We start from the raw sequence: 13,740 nt of genomic DNA on the forward strand, positions 1-13,740 counted from the left end.
TAATATATATTGTGAATAGCTGGGCTCCTAGCACTGATCCCTGCAATACCGCACTAGTCACTGCCTGCTACTCGGAAAAAGACACATTTATTCCTACTCTTTAGAGTCATAGAGTTATACAGCACAGAAACAGACCCTTTGTGCCTGTGCTGGCCATCAAGCACCTAACTATTCTAATCCCATTTTCCAGTACTTGGCCCGCAGCCCTCAATGCTATGGCATTTCAAATGCTCATCTAAATACTTCTTAAATGTTGTGAGGGTTCCTGCCTCTACCACCTCTTCAGGCAGTGCGTTCCAGATTCCAACCACCCTCTGGGTGAAAACGTTTTTCCTTAAAAATCCCTTCTAAACCTCCTGCCCCTTACCTTAAATCTATGCCCCCTGGTTATTGACCCCTTTGCTACGGGAAAAGGTTGCTTCCTATCAACCTATCAATGCTCCTCATGACATTGTATACCTCAGTCATATCTCCCCTCAGCCTTCTCCACTCTAGGAAAACAACCCTAGCCTTTTCAGTCTCTCTTCATAGCTGAAATGCTCCAGCCCAGGCAACATCCTGGTGAATCTCCTCTACACCCTCTCCACTGCAATCACATCCTTCCTCTCGTGTGGTGACCAGAACTGTACACAGTACTCCAGCTGTGGCCTAACTAGCATTTATACAGCTCCATCATAACCTCCCTGCTCTTGTATTCTATGCCTCAGCTAATAAAGGCAAGTATACCTACCTCTGCTACTGCCTTCAGTGATCTATGGACAAGTACACCAAGTCCCTCTGACCCTCTGTACTTCCTAGGGTCCTACCATCCATTGTATATTCCCTTGCCTTGTTAGTCCTCTCAAAATGCATCACCTCACACATCTCAGGATTAAATTTCATTTGCCACTGCTCTGCCCATCTTACCAGCCCATCTATATCTAAGGCTTTCCTCCTCACTATTTACAATACCACAGTTTTCGTGTCATCTGCGAACTTACTGATCATAGCTCCCGTATTCACGTTTAAGTAACTAATTTACACTACATACAGCAAGGGACCCAGCCCCGATCCCTGTGGTACACCACTGGTCACAGGCTTCCACATGCAAAAACAACCCTTGACTATTACCCTCTGCCCTGGATCCCATGGGCTCTAACCTACTTAACCAACCTCCCATGCGGGACCTTATCAAAAGCCTTAATGAAGTCCATGTAGACTACATCGACTGCCTTACCCTCATCTACACATCTAGTCACCGCCTCGAAAAATTCAATCAAGTTAGTTAGACACAATCTCCTCCTGACAAAGCCATGCTGACTATCCCTGATTAATCCCTGCCTCTCCAGTGAAGATTAATCCTGTCCCTCAGATGTTTTTCCAATAGTTTCCCAACCACTGATGTTAGACTCACCTGCCTGTAATTACCTTGTTTATCCCCCCAATACCCTTCTTGTATAATGGTACCACATTCGCTGTCCTCCAATCCCCTGGTTCCTCTCCTGTGGCCAGAGTGGATTTGAAAATTTGTGTCAGAGCCCCCGCAATCTCCTCCCTTGCCTCACATAACAGCCTGGGATACATCTCATCTGGGCCTGAGGATTTATCCACTTTTAAGCATGCTAAAACAGCTAATTCTTCCTCCCTTTCAATGCTATTAAGTTCAACTATATCACAATACCCCTCCCTGATCTCTACACCTACATCGTCCTTCTCCATAGTGAACACAGATGAAAAGTAATCATTTAAAACCTCACCTATGTCCTCCGGCTCCACACACAGATTCCCTCTTTGGTCTCTAATGGGCCCCACATTTTCCCTGGTTATCCTCTTGCCCTTAATATACTTATAAAATGCCTTAGGATTTTCCTTTATCTTGCCCGCCAGTGTTTTTTCATGCCCCCTCTTCGATCTCCTAATTACTTTTTCCAGCACCCCCCTACACTTTCTATACTCCTCGAGTGCCTCCGCTGTTTTCAGCGCTCTGAATCTGCCATAAGCCTCCTTTTTTTTCCCTGATCCAATCCTCTATATCCCTTGACATCCAGGTTAACCTGGACTTGTTGGTCCAACCCTTCACCTTAACGGGTACATTTTGGCTCTGAACTCTCACTATTTCCTCTTTGAATAACTCCCACTGGTCTGATGTAGACTTTCCTACAAGTAGCTTCTCCCAGTCCACTTTGGCCAGATCCTGTTTTATCATATTAAAATCAGCCTTTCCCCAATTCAGTACCTTTATTTCCGGTCCGTCTTTGTCCTTTTCCATAACTACCTTAAATCTTACAGAGTTATGGTCACTATCCCCAAAATGCACCCCCACTGACACTTCTACCACTTGTCCAGCTTCATTCCCTAGGATTAGGTCCAGTACTGCACCTTCTTTTGTAGGACTTTCTACGCACTGGCTCAAAAAGCTCTCCTGCATGCATTTTAAGAAATCCACCCCCTTTAAGCCTTTTGCACCAAGACTATCCCAGTTGATATTGGGGAAGTTGATATCCCCTACAATTATTACCCTATCATTTTTGCACCTCTCTGCGATTTGCTACATATCTGCTCCTCTATCTCTCCCTGACTGTTTGGAGGTCTGTAGTACACTCCCAGCCAAGTGATTGCCCCTTTTTTTAAGCTCTACCCATATGGCCTCATTTGAGGAACCTTCCAAGATATCATCCCTCCTTACTGCATTAATTGACTCCTTGATCAACAGTGCAATGCCACCTCCTCTTTCACCTCCTCCCCTGTCACGCCTGAAGATTCTATACCCTGTTTCCTGTCTGCCAACCAGTTCTCTATCCATGTCAGTACCTTACCCCCACTCCCATGTGATTTAATTTTGCACGCTAATCTCTTATCTGGGACCTTATCAAAAGCCTCCTGAAAGTCCAAATACACCACATCCACTGGTTCTCCCTTATCTATTCTACTAATTACATCCTTACAATATTCCAGTAGATTTGTCAAGCATAAATTCCCTTTCGTAAATCCATGCTGACTTTGTCCAATCCTGTCATTGTTTTTCAATCGCTCTGCTATTACATCTTTTATAATGGACTCTAGCATTTTCCCCACTACTGATGTCAGGCTAACCAGTCTATAATTCCCTGTTTTCTCTCTACCTCCTTTTTTAAATAGTGGGGTTACATTAGCTACCCTCCAATCCGTTGGAACTGTTCCAGAGTCTACAGAATTTTGAAAAATGACCAGCAATTCATCTACAATTTCTAGGGCTACCTCCTGAAGTACTCTGGGATGTAGATCATCAGGCCCTGGGAATTTATCGGCCTTCAATCCCATCAATTTCCCAACACCATTTCCCTACTAATACTGATTTCATACAGTTCCTCCTTCTCACTAGACCCTATGTTCCCCAACATTTCTGGGAGGTAATTTGTGTTCTCCTTTGTGAAGACAGAACCATAGTATATATTTAATTGGTCTGCCATTTCTTTGTTCCCCATTATAAATTCCCCCGTCTCTGACTGTAAGGGACTCACATTTGTCTTCACTAATCTTTTTCTCTTCACATATCTATAGAAGCTTTTACAGTCAGTTTTTATGTTCTCTGCAAGCTTACTCTCATACTCTATTTTCCCCTTCTTAATCAATCCCTTGGTCCTCCTTTGTTGAATTCTAAACTGCTCCCAATCCTGAGCCACCCTTCCTGTTCTATTTTTGCACCAGACAGGAATGAACAATTGTTGTAATTCATCCATGCACACTTTAACTGCTAGCCATTGCCTGTCCACTGTCAACCCTTTAAGTTACATTCCCCAATCTATCATATCCAACTCGCACCTCATACGTTCATACTTTCCTTTATTTAGATTCAGGACCCGAGTCTCAGAATCAACTCTCTCACTCTCCATCTTAATGAAGAATTCTATCATGTTATGGTCGCTCCTCCCCAAGGGACTCCGCAAAACAAGATTGTTAACTAATCCTTTCTCATTACACAATACCCAGTCTAGGATAGCCTGTTCTCCAGTTGGTTCCTCAACATATTGGTCCAAAAAACCATCATATACGCACTCCAGGAATTCCTCCTCTACAGTATTATTGCTAATTTGGTTTGCCCAATCTATATGTAGACTAAAGACACCCATAATTACAGTTGCACCCTTATTGCATGCGTCTCTAATTTCCTGTTTAATGCCATCCGCTACATCACCACTGCTGCTTGGGGGTCTAGATACAACCGCCACCAACGTTTTCTGCCCCTTGGTGTTGCTTAGCTCCACTCATACAGATTCCACATCAGGATTCTCTGAGCTAATATCCTTCCTCATTATTGTATTGACTTCCTCTTTTACTAACAACGCTACTCCACCTCCTTTCCCTTTTTGCCTTTCCTTCCTAAATATTGAATACCTTTGGAGTTTTGAAACAAAATGTCTACAGTGACATCACAGGAAAGCTGCATGGTGATTGGTCAGTAACAGCTGTTAGGGAATAACTGGAATAACTTTAAATAGCTCTGTAAGTAACTAAGGTAAAGAGAAAGGTCTACAGTTTTTTTCCAATATAGTCGGTCGTTTTTCTTTTTTTTTTAGGGAATCAAGGTTCCTAGTGTAAATAATCCAATGTTTGGGTATTTTAAGGGAGTAAAAACAGAGTGAAAAAAAAACAAGGAGTGACATCACAGGAAAACCATAACTTCGTTGGTTGGTAAGTAACTGCTAATTTGAATTACCTATTCTAAATTGATTTCAAATTAAAGGTGAATAGGAGAAATATTTTACAGATTATAAACTAAAGACCAGTCAGAAATTAAAAAAAAAAATTAAAATCTAATTAAATAAAATAGAGATGCAGGGCCAAGCGATGTGTTGTACCTGCATGATGTGGGAGCTGGTGGACCCCATTGTGATTCCTAGTGACCAGATCTGTAGCAAACGTTGGCTGCTCGAGGAACTCTGGCTCAGAGTTGATGAGCTGGAGTCTGAGCTATGGACACAATGACACATCAGAGAGGGGGAGAGTTACCTGGACGCTGTGTTTCAGGAGACAGTCACACCCCTTAGATTGGCTACCTTGAATTCGGCCAGTGGTCAGGGACAGGAGGGTGTGATTATGAGTGAGGCAGGTAGAGGGATCCAGGAGGCAGTGCTGCAGGAGCCTCAGCCCTTGTCCTTGTCCAACAGGTTTGAGATTCTTGCTCCCCGTGTGGATGAGAGCAGGGACTGTAGGGAGGATGAGCAAACTGACTATAGCACCATGGTACAGGGAGTCATTCAAGTGGGGGGAGAAAATAAATGTAGTCATAATCGGGGATAGCATAGTTAGGGGAACAGACATTGTTCTCTGTGACCAGGATCGAGAGTCCCGAAGGCTCTGTTGCGTAACTGGCACCAGGGTTCAGGATATCTCATCTGGGCTGCAGAGGAACTTGGAGTGGGAGGGGAAAGATCCAGTTGTCGTGGTCCACAGAGATACTAACGATATAGGTAGAACGAGGAGAGAGGTTCTGCTGAGGGAATATCAGCAGCTAGGGGCTAAATTAAAAAGCAGAACCAAAAAGGTAATAATCTCCGGATTACTACCTGAGCCACGAGCTAATTGGCACAGGGTAAATAAGATTAAAGAGGTAAATGCGTGGCTCAAAGATTGGTGTGGAGAAATGGGTTCGAATTCATGGGACATTGGAACCAGGACTGGGGAAGGACAGAGCTGTTCCGATGGGACGGGCACCACCTGAATCATGCTGGGACCAGAGTCCTGGCGAATCGCATAACTAGAGCTGTAGATAGGGCTTTAAACTAAATAGTGGGGGGGGGGGAGGGTTCAGTTGCATGGAAAATTAGGAATTCAAAGTTAAAGGCGAAGGTAGGGGTGCAGGTTAGTGATGAGGCTGATTGTTACCAGAAAATAAAAGGAAGGGACAGAATGTGTGACTGTCATATTGCACCAAGGAATCGTACAAGGGTAGGGAAATTTGATAACACAACAAACTTAAAGGTTTTGTATCTGAATGCACGAAGCATTCGGAATAAAATTAATGAGTTAACGCCACAAACAGAGACGAATGGGTATGATTTAGTGGCGATTACTGAGACACAGTTGCATGGAAACCAAGTTTGGGAATTGAATATCCAAGGGTCTCAGTATTTCGGAAGGATAGGCAGGAAGGAAAAGGAGGTGGTGTAGCTTTGTTAGTAAAGGATGAGATCAGTGCTGTAGTGAGAAATGATTTAGGCACAGGAGATCAAAGCGTAAAATCAGTCTGGGTAGAAATAAGAAAAAGCAAGGGAAAGAAGTCCCTGGTGGGAGTAATCTATAGGTCCCCAAACGGTAGTTCTGCAGTGGGGCACAGTACAAACCAGAAAATACTGGGGGCTTGTAAGAAAGGTACAGCAATAATCATGGGTGATTTTAATATGCATATAGACTGGATTAATCAAATTGGCAAGGGTAGCCTTGAGGGAGAGTTCATTCAATGTATTAAAGATTGTTTTTTGGAGCAATATGTTGTGGAACCAACCAGGGAGCAGGCTATTCTAGATTTGGTATTATGTAATGAGGTGGGATTAATTATTTTTTTTATTCATTCATGGGATGTGGTCATCGATGGCCAGGCCAGCATTTATTGCCCATCCCTAATTGCCCTTGAGAAGGTGAGCTGCCTTCTTGAACGGCTGCAGTCCATGTGGGGTAGGTACACCCACAGTGCTGTTAGGAAGGGAGTTCCAGGATTTTGACCCAGCGACACTGAAGGAACGGCGATATAGTTCCAAGTCAAGATGGTGTGTGACTTGGAGGGGAACTTGCAGGTGGTGGTGTTCCCATGCATTTGCTGCCCTTGTCCTTCTAGTTGGTAGAGGTCACAAGTTTAGAAGGTGCTGTCTAAGGAGCTTTGATGCGTTGCTGCAGTGCATCTTGTAGATGGTACACACTGCTGCCACTGTGTGTCGGTGGTGGAGGGAGTGCATGTTTGTAGATGGGGTGCCAATCAAGTGGGCTGCTTTGTCCTGGATGGTATCGAGCTTCTTGAATGTTGTTGGAGCTGCACCCATCCAGGCAAGTGGACAGTATTCCATCACACTCCTGACTTGTGCCTTGTAGATGGTGGACAGGCTTTGGGGAGTCAGGATGTGAGTTACTTGCAACAGGTTTCCTAGCCTCTGACCTGCGCTTGCAGCCACGGTATTTATATGGCTACTCCAGTTCAGTTTCTGGTCAATGGTAGCCCCTAGAATGTTGATAATGGGGGATTCAGCGATGGTAATGCTGTTGAATGTCAAGGGGAAATGATTAGATTCTCTCTTGTTGGAGATGGTCATTGCCTGGCACTTGTGTGGCACAAATGTTACTTGCCACTTCTCAGCCCAAGCCTGGATATTGTCCAGGTATTGCTGCATTTCTACACGGACTGCTTCAGTATTTGAGGAGTCGCGAATGCTGCTGAACATTGTGCAATCATCAACGAACATCCCCACTTCTGACCTTCGGTTTGAAGGAAGGTCATTGATGAAGCAGCTGAAGATGGTTGGGCCTAGGACACAACCCTGAGGAACTCCTGCAGTGATGTCCTGGAGCTCAGATGTTTGACCTCCAACAACCACAACCATCTTCCTTTGTGCTAGGTATGAATTCAGCCAGCAGAGGGTTTTCCCCCTGATTCCCCTGACCTCAGTTTTGCTGGGGATCCTTGATGCCAAACTCGGTCAAATGCTGGCATCTGTGATGCTGGGGACTTCAGGAGGAGGCCGAGATGGATCGTCAACTCTCATAATGATCTCATAGTGAAGGACCCTCCAGGGAAGAGTGATCATGCTAGAATTTCAAATTCAGTTTGAGGGCGAGAAACTGGAGTCCCACACTCGCGTTCTGGAGTTAAACAAAGGTTACATAGGCATAAGTACAGATTTGGCCCTAGTGGACTGGGCAGGAAGACTAAAAGGTAGGACAGTTGATGAGCAGTGGCAGATGTTTAAGGAGATATTCAATTCCTCCCAACTAAAATATATTCCAGAGAGAAAGAAAGATTGTAAGAGGGGGAAAAAACACCCATGGCTAAGTAAGGAAGTTAAGCATAACAAAGGACAAAAACTAAGGCATACCATGTTGCAAAGGCCAGTGGCAGGCTGGAAGATTGAGAAACTTTCAAAGATCAACAAAGTGTTATTTAAAAAGTAATAGAAAGAGCAAAGGTAAATTATGAAAGAAAACTAGCGCAAAATAAAAAAAACTATAAGTATAATAAAAGGGAAGAGAGTAGCTAAAGTGGATGTTGGTCCCTTGGAGGATGTGACTGGGGAATTAATAGTGGGGAACACAGAAATGGCAGAGACATTTAAATCAGTATTTTGCCTCAGTTTTCAGTGGAGGACAAAAGTATGATCCCAACAGTACCAGGTAATGCAGAGGTTATAGAAAGAGAGGAACTTAGAACAATCATCATCACTAGGAAAAATGTACTGAGCAAACTATTGAGATTGAAGGCATACAAGTCCCCAGGGCCTGATGGCCTACATCCTAGGGTCTTAAAGGAAGTAGCAGTGGAGATAGTGGATCCATTGGTCATGATATTCCAAAATTCCCTGGATGTGGGAAAAGTTCCAGTGGATTGGAAAAATGCTAATATAATGCCCTTATTCAAAAGGGAGGGAGGCAGAAAGTAGGAAACTATAGACCAGTTAGTTTAACATCTGTCATTGGGAAATTGTGAGAATCCATTATTAGGAAATAATAACAGGTCATTTAGAAAGTCAAAACGCAATCCATCATTGTCAGCATGGTTTTATGAAGGGTAAATCATGTTTGACTAATTTGCTAGAGCTTGTCGAAGATGTAACAAGTGGATAATTGGGATGCTGTAGATGTCGTATATCTGGACTTCCATAAGGCATTTGATAAGGTGCCACACAAAAGGTTAATACACAAGGTAAAATCACATGGGGTTGGGGCAATTTATTAGCTTGGACAGAGGATTGGCTTACCAACAGAAAACAGAGAGTCGGGATAAATGGGTCTTTTTCTGGTTGGCAAGATGTAACTAGTGGTGTGCCACAGGTTTCAGTCCTCGGGCGTCGAGGCCCATAGCGGGCCTCTGCCGAAGGCAATTTCTGGGCTCCCCCCCACCCCCCACCCCCACCATTGCCCACCTCAGCTGCACCTGCTGGCACTATCCCCATATCCCTTGATTTCCTTAGAGTCCAAAATCTATCAACCTCTGACCATAACAAACTGCATAAAACAATTCTGCACCAGCGCTGCAGACTCCATAACCAGATTAACAAACTGCCAACATCTTAAACTGATGGAGTGACTTGTTAGCTGAGTGAGGAAGGTTAAAGGATCAAAATCAGAGCTGTCATGTGTATGCCTGCTATTTTTATCTTTGTCACACCACGACTCCCGACCTTGGGGGCAGCTGTAAAATCCAGCGCTATGTAATTACTGGGAGGACACTGGAGACCATAGCGCTGAGTCATAACATGACCGTAAGGATTAGGCTCAATGGACCAGTACGTTTTTTTTCCTGTTCATCATTTTCATATGTTCGTTATGTTTATAATTTTACAGCACAGAACAAGGCTATTCAGCCTGTCACACTTTTCCTTACTCTCTGAAAGTATTATTCACCTGTCCATGGGCTTGATTTTACAGCCCCCACACCTCTCCCCCTCCACGCCAACCGCCGTGGCGGGGGGGAGGGGCGGGGGTAGAAAATGCCTCCGGCAGAGGCCCACTACACCGGGAAGGCCCAGCCCGATATTACCGGCCACCGTGAGGCCTCGTGATGGCCCCCCACCCCACCGCACCCCTTGCCAACAGGAGCCAAATCTGCATATTTAAATAAATGTAAATTAGCGAATAAATGACCTATCCACTCCCGCAGTCTGGTCCCAAGCGACATTGATGCCAGTTGCCGTCACTCCCGCGCCTTCGGGTCCCCGTTGGGGATCAAAGGCGTGACACTGGCAGGGAGGGGAGAACAGGTAAGTTTTGCAGTGCAGTGGCAGAGGGTGCGCAGTAAAACTAATATAATTGGTGACAGGGATGGTGGGAAGGGGTAAAGATTAAAGTGTATGAACTTTTGGGGGGAGGGGGGAAGGTCAGGTGGGCAGGGGAAGTATTTTGGGAGGGGTGAGAGGGCAAGTAGTTAATTGGGGGGTGGGAGAGGGGCAAATTAAATGCTTTCAGAATTTTTTTCCAACATTTCTCTTTAAAAATTTAAATTAAATGTAAGGGCTCTTTAAAAATGGTATCTGCGCCTGTGCAATGGTGCTTGACGCCATTGCCGGGGACAGACAACCCACCCCCTCCACATAACTGAGGCGGGCGGTCTGCCATTGCCATTTAAATGAGCTGCTACACTGAATATCATGGCGGCTCTGCAACCGCGCAACCGCCATTTTTGAAGCTCGTCATTATAAAATCCAAACCGATGTATTGTCCATCCCTAGAAGAAAATTCAACTGAGTGGCTTGCTAAGGACAGATGAGTTAAGAGTCAAGCACAGTGTGGTCACATATAGGCTAAAATGGATAAGGGTGGAAGGTTTACTTGCCTATAGGATGCTGAGATGCTGAATTCCCTATTAGATGCTGAGAAAGGTTTCCCCTGGCTGGATGGGTGCAGCTCCAACAACACTCAAGAAGCTCATCACCGTCCAGGACAAAGCAGCTCGCTTGATTGGCACCTCATCTACAAACATTCACTCCCTCCACCGCCGACGCACAGTGGCAGCAGTGTGTACCATCTACAAGATGCACTGCAGTAATGCACCAAGACTCCTTAGACAGCACCTTCCAAACCCGCAACCTTTACCAACTAGAAGGATAAGGGCAGCAAATGCATGGGAACACCACCACCTGCAAGTTCCCCTCCAAGTCACACACCATCCTGACTTGGAAACTCTATCACCGTTCCTTCACTGTCGCTGGGTCAACATCCTGGAACTCCCTTCTTAACAGCACTGTGGGTGTACTTACCTCACATGGACTGCAGCGGTTTAAGAAGGCAGCTCACCACCACCTTCTCAAGGGCAATCAAGGATGGGCAATAAATGCTGGCCTAGCCAGCGACGCCCACATCACATGAATGAATAAAAAAAAGTCTCAGAATAAGGGAGTCGGCCATTTAGGACTGGGTTGAGGAGAAATTTTTTCTCACAAAGGGTTATGAATCTTAGAAATTCTCTATCCCAGAAAGCCATGGATGCTCAGTTGTTGAGTATGTTTAAGACAGAGCTCAACAGAGTTTTGGGTACCAAGAGAAGAAAGGGATATAAGGATAGTGCAGGAAGATGAAGCTTAGGTTGAAGATCAGCTATGATCATCCTGAATGGCGGAGTAGGCTCTAAGGGCCAAATGGCCTAGGCCTGCCACTGTTCCTTATGTTCTTACTTTCATATAAGGCATTAGTGAACCGCTAGGTTTTTACGACAGCCTCCTGTTTACTTTTATAGTTACCAGTTTTTTTTTAATTTTCAGATTTTTAAAACTGAATTCAGTTTCTCAAACTGCTATGGTGGGATACGAACTTTGGATTATTAATCTAGACCTCTTGATTATTCTTTCAGTAACATAATCACTGTGCTACAGTACCCTACCTACACTCCTTTGAAAATCCATATAACATCAAGTACATTTCCTTTATCTATATACTCCATTACTTTCTTCAAGAAATTTATTATATTTGTCAAACATGAATTATCTTTCACGAATCCAGGCAGCCTCTCGCTAATTTTATCCTGTATTATGCAAGCAACATTATCTATTGACCAGGAATGCTTTATAGTGAATGTTTTCTCTTGCAACATCACCACACTGTTAGCTTCCTTTAAAATTTTTGTGAAATAACACTCTAGCAACAGTAACAACACCAACTGTTGTAATGTCACAACAGTAGCAGCAAAGTTCACACATTCTGATGTGTTGATAGACTGATTGAGGGGGATAGTGCCAGCAAATTGTGAAGATGCAGCCAGGAAATAGTGAGAACAGAATTGGGATGCTATTAGGATAGAATGACATGGGACCAGAATTTACTGTAACCGGAAAATGATAGTCACTTACCATTTGTTAGAGTTGCCCTTGAACTTTTAATTTCCATGAGCTTTTGCACAGCAAGTTGCTGCAAGTGGGACATGGCATGGTGCCCTCTACAGAGCATCTGAGACCTGTATGAACAGTGTTAGCAACTGTGTATCTCCATAATTAATCAGATTGAAGGACTATCAATAAACGACACAGTCTGATTCAGGAAGTGTCAGAATAGTGAAGTCAATGTAAAATGAGGTACACAAGTCAAAATAAAAAGGGAAAGATTGGATGAAGAATGATTGAGGAAAGAGACAGAAAAAAAGGTTAAAGAAGTGTTTTTTTATTTATTTAAATCTTTTGATGTTGGAGTGAAGGAAAATTGATGAGGAAGTTTAGAGGGCACAACCTGCACTTAACCTGTGATACAGCTGCCCTGCGCAGCTTAATGCTGCCATCAGATGCCAAAATTTGAAGATTTTCCATTCTTCTGTACTGACATCCAGAACAAAGAACAAAGAAAATTACAGCACAGGAACAGGCCCTTCGGCCCTCCAAGCCTGCGCCGATCCAGATCCTCTATCTAAACATGTCGCCTATTTTCTAAGGGTCTGTATCTCTTTACTTCCTGCCCATTCATGTATCTGTCTAGATACATCTTAAAAGACGCTATCGTGCCCGCGTCTACCACCTCCGCTGGCAACGCGTTCCAGGCACCCACCACCCTCTGCGTAAAGAACTTTCCACACATATCCCCCCAAAACTTTTCCCCTTTCACTTTGAACTCGTGTCCCCTAGTAATTGAATCCCCCACTCTGGGAAAAAGCTTCTTGCTATTCACCCTGTCTATACCTCTCATGATTTTGTACACCTCAATCAGGTCCCCCCTCAACCTCCGTCTTTCTAATGAAAATAATCCTAATCTACTCAACCTCTCTTCATAGCTAGCGCCCTCCATACCAGGCAACATCCTGGTGAACCTCCTCTGCACCCTCTCCAAAGCATCCACATCCTTTTGGTAATGTGGCGACCAGAACTGCACGCAGTATTCCAAATGTGGCCGAACCAAAGTCCTATACAACTGTAACATGACCTGCCAACTCTTGTACTCAATACCCCATCCGATGAAGGAAAGCATGCCGTATGCCTTCTTGACCACTCTATTGACCTGCGTTGCCACCTTCAGGGAACAATGGACCTGAACACCCAAATCTCTCTGTACATCAATTTTTCCCAGGACTTTTCCATTTACTGTATAGTTCATTCTTGAATTGGATCTTCCAAAATGCATCACCTCGCATTTGCCCTGATTGAACTCCATCTGCCATTTCTCTGCCCAACTCTCCAACCTATCTATATTCTGCTGTATTCTCTGACAGTCCCCTTCACTATCTGCTACTCCACCAATCTTAGTGTCGTCTGCAAACTTGCTAATCAGACCACCTATACTTTCCTCCAAATCATTTATGTGTATCACAAACAACAGTGGTCCCAGCACAGATCCCTGTGGAACACCACTGGTCACACGTCTCCATTTTGAGAAACTCCCTTCCACTGCTACTCTCTGTCTCCTGTTGCCCAGCCAGTTCTTTATCCATCTAGCGAGTACACCTTGGACCCCATGCGCCTTCACTTTCTCCATCAGCCTACCATGGGGAACCTTCTCAAATGCCTTACTGAAGTCCATGTATATGACATCTACAGCCCTTCCCTCATCAATCAACTTTGTCACTTCCTCAAAGAATTCTATTAAGTTGGTAAGACATGACCT

At 44.3% G+C, this 13,740-nt stretch overlaps 1 protein-coding gene across 1 annotated transcript in view; it reads right to left on the reverse strand.

Annotated features, from left to right (window-relative positions):
* Window positions 1-13,740, reverse strand: part of obscnb (obscurin, cytoskeletal calmodulin and titin-interacting RhoGEF b) — an 868,128-nt gene that overhangs the window by 770,387 nt on the left and 84,001 nt on the right. The gene's annotated exons all lie outside the window — the stretch shown is intronic.

This window comes from Heterodontus francisci, chromosome 2 (genome assembly GCF_036365525.1).
Source record: "Heterodontus francisci isolate sHetFra1 chromosome 2, sHetFra1.hap1, whole genome shotgun sequence".
Classification (NCBI taxonomy): domain Eukaryota; kingdom Metazoa; phylum Chordata; class Chondrichthyes; order Heterodontiformes; family Heterodontidae; genus Heterodontus; species Heterodontus francisci.